This window comes from Eumetopias jubatus, unplaced genomic scaffold, assembly GCF_037043125.1.
Source record: "Eumetopias jubatus isolate StellerSeaLion01/CBP00866 unplaced genomic scaffold, mEumJub1_p1.0 scaffold_2, whole genome shotgun sequence".
NCBI lineage: Eukaryota > Metazoa > Chordata > Mammalia > Carnivora > Otariidae > Eumetopias > Eumetopias jubatus.
Window position 1 is genome coordinate 45,901,277 of NW_028274808.1, and position 6,663 is coordinate 45,907,939.

At 37.2% G+C, this 6,663-nt stretch overlaps 1 pseudogene; it reads right to left on the bottom strand.

The window, feature by feature from the left end:
- Positions 1 to 5,849: 5,849 nt before the first annotated feature.
- On the bottom strand, positions 5,850 to 6,430 carry LOC114217402 (rRNA-processing protein FCF1 homolog pseudogene; annotated as a pseudogene).
- Between the last annotated feature and the right edge of the window lie 233 nt (positions 6,431 to 6,663).

Sequence of the window (6,663 nt, forward strand, 5' to 3'; positions counted from 1 at the left end):
ATTGGGGTGCAAGGGATGAGAGACTGTAACTATGTTAGAGTTATTAAAAGTCTCTGCTTTTAATCTATGCCTTGAGCTAAAGATCTTAGACTTTAAAGTTGTTACTCTGTGTTAGGTTGTCCACCATTATTAGAAGTAACGTGTTCACCACCAATCCCTTGAAATTCTCATACCCTATATATTCTTCGTTGTATAGGCCACACAGACTCCCAGGCTTTGCCTTCCATAGACCTTTTATTACATGTGACCACAGACAGCCAATGCATATCCCTAGCTGCTAGAGTTCCAGCCCTTAACTATACCAGAAGTTTTCACTGCTGTCAGCATGAACAAAGCCAGATAAATCCTACATTTCACGAACTTGCCTGGTTGAATGGTTGTTGATTGCAATCATTCCCAGTGTTAACCTTTGTGTTAGTTTAGTTACAAACATGAGAGTCTAGTTTATAACATTAAGAGTCCAACAAAACATTATTATAAGCAAAAAGAATGATGGGTTTATATAGGCAAGAAAGGACTATTAAGACAGTGGTGGCTGGCAGAATCTCTTGAGGTGCTGGAGAAATAGGCATAGATTTACCCAGACAGGAAGAATGCTTCCACTCATTCCCCAGCCTCTTCTGCTACTGCAGGGACCCACGTAAGACATCTTCCTGTTGCTGGACACTCCCACTGGAATCGCGGCCCGGCTCCTGTTAGAAACCAGAAGTAGTGGCTGCCTCTACCACTACCTGTCAACACAATATTAATTTCCAATTACAACCTGAGGAGGGGCGTGTCTGATCAACATGGTGTAAACCATTTGACCCAAACTGGAGCTATGGTGGTTGGGAATGCAAAGATTTTGCATTTATAAGTCTTTTAGGGAGGAGCCTTGGCTTCTGCAGAAGAGGGAGTTCCTAAGTATAGGAAGGGGTTCTTTTGCTGCAAAAACAATGACAAGTATCATTGAGTAGGGCAAGTTCTCTCTCCTCTATTTTCTCTCTGAAAAACATTTTTCTCAACATTTCTATCTCATGGTTTTTGTTTCCAAAGGAATCTTAGGATGACCTAATACATTTTGAAAGTATTAAGTAGAGTTCAGTTGATTCACATATTCAATTATATTTTATAACAAAGTTTGCATATATCCTCACATGAGGATAAATTTACTAAATTTTTTCCAAGGATAACTTTTTTCCTATTTCAAGTGAGGTCTTTATATTATTTTCAAACTATCTATTGCCAAAATTATAAAAGTCATTGATTTATAAATTTGTCTTATTGAAATATAATATGCATTTAGAAAAGTATACATATCATATGAATTTTCATCGAATATACCCTTATAATCAGCAACCAAGTCAAGAAAAAAAAATTACCAAAACCCAACACCAAAGACACAATCTTAAGCGTAATTATCTTGAGATCTATCCATGTTGTTTGTATGTACCAATAATTAATTTCTTTTAAAGTTGAGTAGTATTTCATTATATGTAAATATCACAATATATTTGTTCATTCACCTGTTGATGGACATTTGAGTTGTTTCCAGTCTTTTACTATTACAAATGAGGCTGCTATGAGCATTATGTATAAGTCTTTGTATGGATATATGCTTTAGGATAGATACCCTGCCTCAAGAACTCTGGCTGTTTTGGTCTCCTCAAATTCCCACCATCATTATGACTCAGGGAAACTACAGGACAATGACTGAATCTTCCCTCTCATGCTGTATCATAGAAAATCTCTCCAGGTTGGAAAAATGTAGGGCTCACCTTCATGTTTCTTATCCTGAAATCACTGTCCTCAATGGCCAAATACCTAAATTCTTGAAGACTGTTTAATGAATTTTTTCCAGTTGTTAGTGTCTGCTGTGAGGGTAAATTCAGTCTCTGTCACTCCATCTTGGCCTGTTTTTTTTTTTTTTTTAAGATTTATTTATTTATTCCAGAGAGAGAGAATGAGAGAGAGAGAGAGAGAGAGTGTGTGTGCAAGTTGGGGGAGGGGCAGAGGGAGAGGGAGAGAATCCTCAAGCAGACTGCCCACTGAACGTAGAGCCCAATGCAGGCTTGATTACAGGACCCTGAGATCACGACCTGAGCCAAAATCAAGAGTCAGATGCTCAACTGATAGAGCTGCCCAGGCACTCCAGTCCTGGTTGTTTTTTAATGATAGCTTTATTGAGAGATAATTCACATACTGAAAAATTCAGTTTTAAAGAGTGCAATTCAATGGGCTTTAAGATATTCACAAAGTTATATATTCAGTATCACTAATTCCAGAATATTTTCATCACCCCCAAAGGACACCATGATAAATCATTCACTGTTCCTGACCCTCACCCCATCCCTTGGCACCCTTGAATCTGTATTCTGTCTCTGTACATTTGTCCATTCTAGATATTCTATATGAGTGAAATCATACAATGTGAACTTTTGTTTTCCAATTTCTTTCATTTAGAATGTTTTCAAGGATCATGCATGTAGAAGTATGTATCAGAGCTTCATTCCACTTTAGGGCTATATATATAGATATACCATACATTCAGTATTTCAATATACAGATATACCATATTTATTTATCCATTCATCAGTTGATAGACATTGGGTTGTTTCCACTTTCTAGCTATTATGATAGTGCTGTTGTGCTCATTTCTATACTAGGTTTTGTGTGGACATATATTTTCATTTCACTCAGGTATATACATACCTGGGAGTGGAATTCCTGGATTACATGATAACTCTATGCTTAACTTTCTAGATCTTCTAAATGTCTGTAGATCTTATGTTCCCATCAGAAGTGTATGAGGCTTTCAGTTTTTTTTTCTTTGGCAGGGGGAGGGGCAGAAGCAGAGGAAGAGGAAGAGACAGAATTCTCAAGCAGACTCCATGCCCAGCACAAAGCCTGACGCAGGGCTCCATCCCAGGAGCCTGAGATCATGACCTGAGCAGAAATTAAGAGTCAGATATTTAACCAGCTGAGCCACCCAGGGGCCCCCGAGTCTTCCAATTTATCCACATCCTTGCTAACATTTGTGATTATCTGTCTTCTTGATGACAGACCTCCTAGTGGATGCCCAGTGGTATTTTACTATGCTTTGATTCACATTTCTTCTTGCATTAGTTTCATTGGTTTCTTTCCAGTGTTTCTATCATGTTTCTTTTTACTTGTTTTCTTGAACTACTAGAGATTCTACAAAATGTGAATATTGCATGTGAAATATAATAATAATTAGAAAATGTGTAATAGTTCTATTTTATTACTGAATTCCATGTCTTTACCTTAAGTTTTATTTCCTTCCATCAAAAAATTTCTGCTTAGAAAATATTCTTCTAGACCTAGTTTCCTGATTTTTAAAACAGAAATGTGAATGGGAGACTTTAATATGACTATGGCCAGTTTTATTGTAAAATAATTTTCTCTTTGGACCTGATACTTTAATAAATTTATACTGTCAATACAAATTGAACCATACTTTTATTCCTGAGATGGGGGATATCCTATTTGATTATGGTATATATTCTTTTAGCATTGCACCAAAGTTACCTACTAACATTATTGATATTTTAAAATCTTCTTTTTTTCATTTGTGAGTTTGGCTAGCAGCTTACTCTTATCCGTATCATTTTGTGCTTTTTTTCAGGGTTTAAGTTCAGATTTTATAAAGCATATTAAATTTCAAATTCACTTTCTTAATTTTTTTCTCCTTTATGTTATTAGAGAATTTGACTTACTTATCTTTACTTTCATAACAGACATGTTTTATTTGAATTTTTCCTTTTCTTTTGTCTTTCTTTCTTTCTTTTCTTTTCTTTCTTTCTTTCTTTCTTTCTTTCTTTCTTTCTTTCTTTCTTTCTTTCTTTCTTTCTTCTTTCTTTCTTTCTTTCTTTCTTTCTTTCTTTCTTTCTTTCTTTCTTTCTTTCTTTCTTTCTTTCTTTCTTTCTTTCTTTCTTTCTTCCTTCCTTCCTTCCTTCCTTCCTTCCTTCCTTCCTTTCTTTTTCTTTCTTTCTTTCTTTCTTTCTTTCTTTCTTTCTTTCTTTCTTTCTTTCTTTCTTTCTCTTTCTTTCTTTCTTTCTTTCTTTCTTTCTTTCTTTCTTTCTTTCTTTCTTTCTTGTTTTTCTTTCTCTTTCTTCCTTTCTTTTTTTTCTAGAGAGAGGGAGGAAGTGGGGAGGGACAGAGAGAGAGAGAGAGAGAGAATCATAAGCAGGCTCCATGCTCAGGAGGGAGACTGACACAGTGCTTGATCTCATGACCCTGAGATCAGGACCTGAGCTGAAATCAAGAATCAGAACCTAAACAGACTGAGCCACCGAGGTGCCCCAAGGTATATCTTTTTATATTTTATATTTACATAGAAAAACATTATGATCATAACCATGTTGTTATATTATTTGCCTCTTGTGGCTTAAAGCCTAAAAGTATGGCCCAGTATTATATGTGCCCTGATATTTGGAGACAAGATGGAGGAACTTGAATGGTGGCTCAACTGAAAGCTTCCCTTCTTCACTCTGCTCCTGTACAAATGGACCCCTAGTCAAGCAGCCTTCCTATTACAGAGGCCAGGCACAGTCCCTTTTTCTCCTTGAGTTCCTTACCAGCCCATGGAGTTATTCAAACAAGCCAATCACATCTTCCCACAGGAATCAGGGAGCATCCTATTTTCTTGATACTAAAGTCTAGTTCCCATAGTCCCGGGTTGTTCACTTTGTTCCTAAATGCAACCCATACATGGCTCTGCATGGCACAGTGTCCTCCTCCCCCAGGCTATGAGTATGTATGACTAATACACCGCTGTTGACCTCATCTTAGTTCAGTGTTGTGTGTCAAGTGTTTGGTCATCACCCTGGCCCTATGGTAGAAATCCTTCCACATGAATTGGAAAGAGCCAAGATGTCCATCAACAGATGAATGGATAAAGAAGATGTGGTATATATACACAATGGAATATTATGCAGCCATCAAAAGGAATGAGATCTTGCCATTTGCAACGACGTGGATGGAACTGGAGGGTGTTATGCTGAGTGAAATAAGTCAATCAGAGAAAGACATGTATCACATGACCTCACTGATATGAGGAATTCTTAATCTCAGGAAACAAACTGAGTGTTATTGGAGTGTTTGGGGGTGGGAGGGATGGGGTGGCTGGGTGATAGACATTGGGGAGGGTATGTGCTATGGTGAGCGCTGTGAATTGTGCAAGACTGTTGAATCACAGATCTGTACTTCTGAAACAAATAACACAACATATTTTAAGAAAAAAGAAAAAGAAGAAGATAACAGGAGAGGAAGAAAAGGGGAGTATGTCAGAGGGGGAGACGAACCATGAGAGATGAGGGACTCTGAAAAACAAACTGAGGGTTATAGAGGGGAGGGGGGTAGAGGGATGGGTTAGCCTGGTGATGGGTATTGAAGAGGGCGCGTTCTGCATGGAGCACTGGGTGTTATGAACAAACAATGAATCATGGAACACTGCATCAAAAACTAATGATGTAATATATGGTGATTAACATAACAATAAAAAAATAAAAAAAAAAAAGAAATCCTTCCACATGAATTGGGTGAAGAGGAGGTCAATAAAATACTTATGTACAGTAAGATTTTGTTTTCAAATGACAAATTAGTATGTATTTTTTGAAGATTTTTTTTATATGAACAATCAACCGATTTATAAAAAGATGCCACTACGTTTAAAATGACACAAAATATCAATTTCAAACAACATCAACAAGTGACTGTATTTAACCATACTCTGCTCATAACAAATGGGTGAGTGAAATAATTCATGCTATAGAATATTGCTATATGAACTGGCAACAGAAAAATTTGGTAAAAGAACATAGAGGATAATCAACTCTATCTTTTAAGAATTAGAACCAAGGGGCTCCATAATCATCTGACATCTGCTCAGTGTTATACCTGTGGTTAGAAATTTACATGATGGGAACTCCAGAGATCTTTGCCATCCTTCTTTTAAGGTCCAGGTCAACTGTGGCCAAATATAGCACTTGTGCTGAGTTACTTTCTGTACTAAGAAGTCATCTGCATAAGTTCCCTTATGTGTACATGGTAATCGTTCAAATCTTGGGTCTCTGGCAATCCTTAGAGCCACTGGATACTTTTGCCCCAATTTCTCAATTTCAACCTTTACAAAGTCAGTTATACAAGGGGTATACTGAGCATACGGACAGTCCATCATTGACTGTACTAAGTCAAGTTTGGCCTCAATGGAAAATGTGATAAAGTTGGTATCCGCCAGGATGTGGTAAGGTAGGTCCAGCTGTGTGTTATATTGGAAGAATCAACAGGAAGGATGTTGAGGGTCTTCTCTTTCCTTGAGCGCACTGGGATCTTTTCTTTCTTTTTTAGATTTTAATCTATCCTTCTCTTTAAGCCTCTGATCTTGGAGACTAAGCATTCGCTTCATGGTGGTATACTTTCTTGCTTTCTTTTTTCCCCATGTTCACACCGCACTCTTGTTTCTTTTTTGAAGATGTTTTAAAGAGTAATTAAACTTAGCATGTGCAGAGCAAGTAATAGAACACAAATGAGGTGGAAATAACACAGACGTCTCTGATCAAGTTCATGCTGTCACAAGCAATGGTAGATTCCCCGTGACCCCCACCTAGGCAGAAGCAATTGGGAGAAGAACAATAACCAATATCTGAGATGTTAAAATGTAAA